The following is a 9,343-nucleotide window of genomic DNA, read 5'->3' as shown; positions in this document are numbered from 1 at the left end:
GCTGTCCGAAACTGAGGGACAGGAGGTGCTTAACCAAAATTGTAATTTGTCAATATTTAGTTCAATTATGGTACAAAATACATTCATACTATCAAATTAGGATTATGTTCGATCATGCTAACGAGATCCAAAGTATTTTTTTCATATTCAAAATATTTATTAAATAGGCACAAAATTAAGAGGATACGTCAATTTTTTAAAGATTTTAAAACTTTTCTAATTTTTTAAAAAGGCATGCATATTTCAAGGATGTGTTATTCTACGCAAACATTAGTCCACATAATAGCTTTCTTTTCTACTAATATACCATCTTGATTGGACCACGATTTCTCAATGTTTCGACTCTGTCCGGTATTGGGTGCTGTCCGGCACTGGGGGATCTCCCCCTAAACCAAAAGCTCTTTATTTGAAACTATGGCTCATGCTAGATAAGAATTTAACTTTCAAAAATCACATTGAGGGCATTCAAGCCAAATGTAACAAATATGTAAAATGTCTCTATCCCCTTATTAATAGAAAATCAAAACTTTTTTCTTAAGAACAAGCTTTTGATATTCATAAAAATTTTCAGGCAAGCCATGTTGTATGCTGTACCAATATGGACTAGCTGTTGTAATACCAGGAAAAAAGCTCTGCAGAGAATCTTCTATCTTCTATATAAATAAAAATGGAATGGTGTTCGTATGTCATGAAATAACTTGAGAACGAGTCAACGGATTTTCACAGTTCTTCTGCTGTTGCATACAACAAGGGGTGCGACGTGTTCGTGCGTAGGAAAAGTTTAGGAAAGTCTTCGGAATAGTCATTAAAATGGGAGAAAACTATTGTGTCATTTTGTAAGGGGGATTGCATGTCATTTTTCATCAGCCTACTTGATGGCAAGACGAAGTTTTCCGGGACCACTAGATCAAAATAAAATTTTGAAAATGATTCTAAGGCTTCCTCCCTGGTATAGTACCAATGAGTTACATAGAATATCCAATGTTGAAATATAGGAACAAGTGTCAAATAAAATCATTAATAATTTCAGGCAAGAATCGTTACAATCTTCTATTGACACGATTAATGCGTTATATGTTTAGGTTAAGTTAGGTTAAGTAAATTGAAAACGTTATTTTTTCTCTTATAAGCAGGTGAAATCAACTCACCTGTAAAAATTCTGAACTGCTACGGATATGAAATGTAATACGTTGTTAACAAAATGTTAATAAAATCTTAAAATTGTTAAATTAGGATGATAGATTACTAACACAGAACACCTAGATATAAGAAATTAATGTAATGTTTGGAATGATACTGATTAAGAAATTAAAAAAAATCCTATCACTTTACAGAAGTATACCAAGATTTATTTCTATTTGTGCATTTGTGCATGCAAAGACGTCATTGAATATTAGTTCCACAGCTTCAAGCGTAACCATGCTGGTGGTCTATTGATAGTTTTTAGTTATGGTACAATCTCTCAACCGGTCAAACTTTTGCGCGATATACTGGGTGGTGAACCGAAACTTTTGCTCGATGGCTTGAAAGACTGTTTGATTGATTTTGAAAAGTGCTCAGGATTTTCCGCAAAAACTTCGTGAGTGCTCTTCAAAGAATATAAGATTACGATTCTAATGACACCTTGTTTTAAAATTTTGGTCGATCCAATGCTGAGGAAACCAACTATGTTTTTTATAATAAAGTTTTTGGAAAAATACATACGAAGTAAGAACTATTTGCCTTTCGAATGCGGCTTAGAGAGTTTCAATTGGATATGTATTCACAGAGATATGGACAGAACACTTTTGTATGTTTTTTAGGGGGTGAACCCAAACTTATGCACGGGAGTGTATGACGTACATAGATCTAGAAAGCTGAATCCCAGATGGTCCTTGATGTTCTCAGAACTTCTCTTGAATGCAACAAATTATTATTTCATTACTTGAACGGCACTTAAAACGGCCTTACAATTAGTGTCGAACTGCACATATTTGTCAAAAGATACAAACTCTAGTTAAATTATATGGTTCAGTAATAACTTATTTTCTTATTTACTCATTGAAATTGTGTTTATGATATTTCTCAAAACAATTTGAAAATTGTTAGAAGTTTTAATTTCTTGTCATAAAAAATCGCTTTGCTTTCTTTTCATTCTCTTATTCCAAAAACTGTAACAATTCTGGTTAGAGGAGGCTGTAGGAGTCTTTCCAGTAGACATAATATCTGCTCATAAGTTAATGCCTTGCGAAAATTAATTCCAACCTCTGCTTAAAAGGAATCGTTGTCTTGTGTTAAGGTGCGTGGGCTCCGCCCTCAAGTAGCGAATCGGCACAAACATTTCCCTTTGGAATAGTTAGTCAGCCGTAGAGGACAACGAAGTGCAAAAGAAACATAATCCCACTGAACGAACGCCTAATGTGTAATTCGATTTGCATGTCACTCTCAATTAATTTCCTAACCACATTTGCAACTTGTCTCCGGAAGGTGTTTCGCATAATTAATTACTGCTTCATGCAAATTATCGCCATCTCCTGCCATTTTTTTTTACGGAAGGACAGACCCGAAAATGACTTATTCATTCAAAGTAATCGTCAACTTACCTGTAGGATAGCACGGTGTAATATGCTCCCAAGGGGTAATACGCCCCACGGTGTCAAAATCTCGATTATTATTGATTTTTCAGGTATCTTGGATACTTTTATAGAAACGTTCAGCGTTTCAGCTATCTCAGCATATAAACGCCAATGAACGATAAGTTCGATGACAAGGGAGTTGAGATAAGGCCTACGGAGAGTGCAAATACCAAAATGTCGGGATTGCCATCGGCTATGCAAATGCACACTTTGCACGCAAGAATATCTGCAAATACATCTTTTTTTCCCAGGGGCAAATCTGTAAACAGACGCCTGAGAAGGCAACTCAGGGAGTGTGGGGATGCCTCACCAACGACGACCCACTAAAACCAGGTCATGCACTGTACATGAGCAATTCTCGCTGAATTGCTCAAGTGGTGACAGAGTGCACCGACGTTATCCTTGGCCTTAGACCCTTATTTCCAAAGAACCACCTTACGGTATTTCTTCGGGGAGGGGCCAGTGCATATAGCACTTAACACACGTAGCAGAAGTAGCCTAGGCAAACTGCTTCTTCTAGCCGACAATGTTACAGGGGACCAACATTGGTCGCACGCCATAGGCACTGTAATTCTAGAAGAATTTGAGTGACAGCCGTAGTTACTGCATTCCAGCACTCGAAATCCGCACACATTATCTCTATTATATTGTCGAGGGACGTGACCCCCCCCGCATGTAGCGAGCATGTTATTTCTCACAACGATGAAACAGGTGCAATCGAACACATGTTCCGGTGTTTCCTCCACACCACACAATTGGGGCACGAAGGAGATTCTGAATACCCGAACCTATGCAGGTACTTCCTATAGCAACCATGTTCTGACAGAAACTGCGTGAGGTGGAAATTCACTTCATCTTGGTTTCCTTTATACTGATCTGACATATTTGGTATTAGCCGATGAGTCCATCTTTCTTTAGTGGAGTTATCCCATTCCATCTGTAAAGAGTTGCCTCTTTATACGCGTTGCGGATTTCTCTGGTACCTATTGAAGCATTGAACATCACGCAAATACAACTGGTGACACCCAAATGGCGATGCATGCTCCAAAATAGACTACGTGCTTGTTTGCTGGGCGACATATCTCAGATGGTATGGATGTCAGGACTTTTCGGGGCCCTAATATCGACTCGGATCATTATTTCGTTGCAGCTAAAATTCGGGGGCGGTTATCCAGCGTCACGAGTTCCAGAACTCACAGAACAATGTCCTTCAGTATCCATCGCTTGATGGGGTAGCTGCATAGTACCGCCAGCAACTAGACGAGCAGTTGGAACATTTCTGGAGATGTAAACAGCCTACTGGATCTTTTCCATGAAGCTGTGACCACAATGACGCGGGATGTGATCAACGATAAGATGTGGTCAACGACGAAGGCGAAAGGACTTGTTCGATGAGGAATGCCAGAGAGTGACAAACTTAAATAATGTATGCTTGTAGCCAGTAGCTGACCAAACAGAGAGCGGTCCAGAACAGCGAGTGCTGAAGAAAAACGAATCCACCCCATCGAAAAAGCAGCATGAAGAAAGTGTGACACCTGCCACGAAAGTGAGCAGCTCCACCAATCGATCCATCGAGTACTCACCTAGTTAGCCTATCTTACGAAAAAACGATTTTTCTAACAAAATTCAAGATGGCGGCCAAATTCAAAATGGTCGCCAAAATGTTTTTAACTTAAAATGAAAGCTATATCCTTTCTCTATATGATTCCACTAAGTTTGCTATGTGTTCCAAGGGAAATATGAGACATATTGCGTGAAGAAATACCCTAGGTTTATAAAAAATGGTCCTTTTTGCAAACTGTTCAGCTAGCTGGCGTACGAGGGGTCCACCAATTTCAGAAAACCGAAAGGACCACCCTTAAGTTTTATCGAAAACTAGCGATCAGTGACATAAAATTGGAATTCAAACGATGGGTGCCGATGGCGGCATGGTTTCAGCAAGAATTGCTCAAGACTCTATGAGAACTATGAGAAATATTCAAACATGGAAAACAGCCTATGATCAGAAGAAGGAAAAAAAGCAGGTGTAATGCAAATAATTAGCATATCAGTATAACTACAAAGAATTGCCAATAATTTGAAAAAGGTCAAATTCCGAAAAAAAAAATAGTTTAATTATTACCAATAGTTATGGAACCAGTACAAATCGAAAGAATACTGTTTTGATTAATATTACAGACAGTTTCAAATTCCGGACACTTTATATGGGAAACATTTCACACGAAATGTTTCAATTTTTGCCATTCAAAAGTTCTCAATTTCGAGGTTCGATTCAATATGCCTTTCCTTAGATATCTATGCAAATTTATAATGCCCAACTGCTTCATACGTCTATTTAGTGGTTTGACGATTTCAATTAATGACTTGTCTTTTCTATTTGTCATTTTATGAGCTGTCCGGATTTCGAAGTGTCCGGAATATGAGGCAAAAGTGATGTAGCGTCCGGAATAAGAATTATGAAAATGCCACTCATTTCTATTTATTTAAAGAATCGAATTCTTTACACACCATTTAAAAGTTAAGTATTTTGAAGGCTCGATAACGGGAAGGAATCATACAGAATGATTTATTTTTGATGGTTTTTGATGAGTTATACCTCACTAAGGCCTTAAGTATCTGTAATATGAATCAAAACAGTAGTCTATTTTTTAAAGAAGAAACATTTTTTGATGAAAATCACACTGGAGTAAACCGGGCACACGGTTGGTAATCCAGAAACGAACCAACCATCAGCTTAGAGTCTTGACGCGAGTTCACAACTTTGTCCTGAATTTACTGATCATTTTTTCTCTTATTATCTTGGAGCACTAATATAGCGACAAACATGACTTCCGGCCACATTATCAAAACACTTATGACTTTTACTCATCATCGTTTAAGCAATTTGATTTTTTGCCCGTTATTCGGCCAAACGGCATTCGGCCAAATGGCTGGACACCAACCTTATGTCCTTATCCCACAGTTACGGTGCATTTTTTTCCATTTCAAGTTGTCTTAAACTAGTTAAAAAAATGAAACAAAAGAATTATGAGCATAATAACACGTTGAAACGTTACCTTTGACCCAAAATTTTGGAAAATTTTAAGTGTCCGGAATATGTTGCCACCGGAAAATGGAATACGTATGGTTGTAATGTGTATTGACGAAAACTCTATGGTCAAATTCGAAAATCAAGGCAACTAGCTCTTTTATGGACTTTTGCAAGTAACAGTGAAAATTATATATACGAAAATGAATGAATGCTTATTAACCGATATTCAATAATTGCTAAATTGTATAATGCAATCTTCAATCTAATCATGAAAAAAAATATTGAATTAAGATTCTTTTCTTTCTTTTCTTTTTTTCTTACTAATATTTTATGTTATGGGTTGGGTTCAAACACTGGTTTAGGATACTACTTACTATTTATTCCGTGCTGATGTTGTATGCTCGAGGAGTGAGTAAATAAAGAGACTGATACAAGGTTGATCGATCTTTAATATGATTAACAATTACATGGTTAGGGATTATCAGCTTTGACCTTAGCCATACCTACTGATGAGTGATCGATATTATTATTTCGATATGTACAAGGAAACTGTATCCGTTTTTTGGTATTTTCGATTGATTCAATTTTCGTCTTGAAATGTTGAGTGAAGTCTTTCTAAGGTCACGAGCAGTGCTGGGAACATTCGACATTTTGCGCGACGTTCGTTTCGTTGCCATGGTCAGCAGTCATTTTATTTGTCTGCATTGATCCACTACCGTCACCTCTCACACACACTATGAGCGGTATAATGAACAAAAAGAGACACAAAAAACTATCAATTAAATGTCGTCTGGCACGATGACATTTGCATAAATCATAAGTTTTACATAGCATTCATACACATCGGATCATAAACAACACGAATAGTTTGATCTTGCTTGTTATGTCGAATGTGACTCACATACAGAGAAAGCAGCATCTATTACAAAGAATGAGAACAACAAACAGAACCGCAACGTTTCTAATTCGTTTGATCGTTCGTGTTGTGAATGTTTAAGGGAAACGGTGCCGAATATCAGGAAAACGTTCCAACTACCGTGATTGCCCTGGCATCGGTAGCGCCTCTAGTGATCGGTTTGGGAATCACACAAAACCCCTTTAACGCGCAATTATAAGTCACTCGCCGTTTTTCTAAAAAAAAAAAAAACTGATGAGTAGAAAAGATAAATTTTATTCATCTTTTATTTAAAAATTACACATGTTTTATGAAAGATAAAGAAATGCCAATCAACAGCTCTTTCCGAGTTAAAAGACTTATAAAGCGCACGTTGTCCTTAGACAGTGGAAGTTTGAATTGAAATTGTTCAAAATTATTGATCCACTCCACGCCAAAGTGAGCTTTTATAGCCAAGTGATTGTTCTTTACGTGTTGTACATAATGCTTTTTAACAGTTAACGGAAAAATATCTTAAAGTTTAGTGATATAGCTGACAGGCTCAAGTGCATGGAAAATGAATTTCCATTGTGAGCTGTTCGTAAAAGTAATTGTTTGTAGAACGTGGTTTAATGTTAAATATGTTTGTTAGAGTTTTTTGCTAGAACAGTGACTACAGATAGTATGCAAAATTAACAAGTGGCTACTGGAGGTACAGGTAAGGGTTTACAGCATATTTCGATTATTTGTCGAATGCAGGCAAAAGTCGATGTCCTTGGTGTATCTGATTTTGTGTGTTTTTCGTCTATTTCTTATTTTCTTAGATAAAATCCTGAAGTATAAATGGCAGACCCACGATATATTTAATGATTCCAAGACTGCGAACGATTCAATGAAAAGAAATTGACTGTCACAGATATTTTCTGAACATGGTTTTCCGGCGAAGCCAATTAAGCTGGTATGTGTAACGCTGGATGGTTCAAAATCAAGTGTTCGGATCGCAGACGCAGTGCTCGTTTTTAACGTTGGACGAATTGAAGCAGAAAGAAGCCCTTTCAAATTAACTGTACAACATTGCACTCGAAAGTGCTGTTATGAAACACGATCGCACATGTTCCTTGGCTTTGTGGATGATATCGATCTTATTGGAATCTATCACAGTTCAGTGAAGGATGCCTTCATGCCTTTAAAGAGGGAGACAGTGAGGATAGGCCTGACTCACGGTGTACAATACTAAGAACGTGATATATTCCGAAAACTGACAGTTAGCCTATTTGACGACGTCATTCCTATCTACTACCTCGAACAAATTTGTGAAAAAATGATCCTCTGGTCCGGATGACATATGCTACGATAGGAATGACGTCACATGTTTATAATCAAATGTTTACTCTAGTGAAGAGCCTGCGTTAATAATGTTTATGCTGTGGGCCTGACCATAAATTCTACCATAACAAAGTACATGATTGCAGATAGAGACAGCGGTAGGCCTAGTAGTGTTTATGTTGAGATAGTGTTTGATAAGTATGTGTTTGAAGTTGTTAAAGAGTTTGTTTACTTTGAATCATTTGTGATATGTGACAATGACGTTTCTCGCGAAGTGAAAAGGCTGATTGAGGCTTTAAAAAAAATATGGATCACTTGTTGGAACTTTTTCAGAATAAGAATCATAAATCAGGGAAATTGTTGTAAAAAGATCATACTGAAATGAAGTGAACGAGCCATTTCCATCTTAAAATAGTTAAATTCTACCATCCGTAGGGGTTTATAAATGTTGATGGCACTTTTTACCGAAAAGACAATGTTTTGATAGCTGTATAATACCAACTCAACCTTTGTCAAAATCTTAGTCATTTTGCGGTTGAATTATGCTATTACATTACAAAAGATAGAATCACTGAACTTCAAGTCAAAATCGAGAAACAACAAAAACCACAAAAGATAGAATACGATTAATAAAATTTGGCAAAAATATGTCTAACGTCAAAGTGTTGAGCAAGATATTCGGTTTTGGACGCCAAAGTGACCTATAATCGCGTGTGATCCGTAATTGTGTGGGCATGGTATCATATTTGGAAGCTGCCTGGCAAGATATATTTGCTTACAGAACATGACCAACTAAACAAACAACATCTTGACATAAAAAACTAAAGAAGTAATGCATTTGCTTTTTCGAAAATTTTTCTTCAAGGGGGTGCATATCATACCTTTTTACCCTACCTGTTTGAATCATACGGATCGGTATTCCCACGGCTGGCAAAAGTTTTCGGAAAGTACTAATAGTAGAGAGACAGAGGGGCAGAAATTTTCGCCGGTGTTTTCCACGGTCCACTGGATACAGGGCCTGTCATCATCGTTTTTTGGGCAGGAATCGGAGAGGAAAAAAGGCTGGGAAACAAAGCACACACTCTTTGAGCAGAACCGGTCCCGATGGACTGCCGCCCGTCCGAGTCATGATTATGCATGAGTATAAATAAAATTCATCTAGCTTCATAAATAAACATTAAGGTTATCTCATTTTCACTTTCGCTTTATTCTCGTTCACTCATTTTTATTTCCCTTATACAATGACTGAGATTCCTTTGGAAATCTTCATCGTGCTAATTTTATACATTTCTCTATCTTCGGATGATCCCTCCCATCTGCAGCGCGTAATTTTAACAAATTTTAGCACTTCGTAAATTGGGGCTAAAATGGTTCGTTTGACTCTTTTTTTTTTCTTTGATAAACTTTTAATTAGACTAATGATGCATTAAAATGTATGTCTCGGGGTTGTACACCTTTTATTTTACATATTTATACAAGATACCACAAAATGTCTTT

This window comes from Aedes aegypti, chromosome 3, assembly GCF_002204515.2.
Source record: "Aedes aegypti strain LVP_AGWG chromosome 3, AaegL5.0 Primary Assembly, whole genome shotgun sequence".
Taxonomy (NCBI): Eukaryota; Metazoa; Arthropoda; class Insecta; order Diptera; family Culicidae; genus Aedes; species Aedes aegypti.
Note: the sequence above shows the minus strand (reverse complement) of the source record.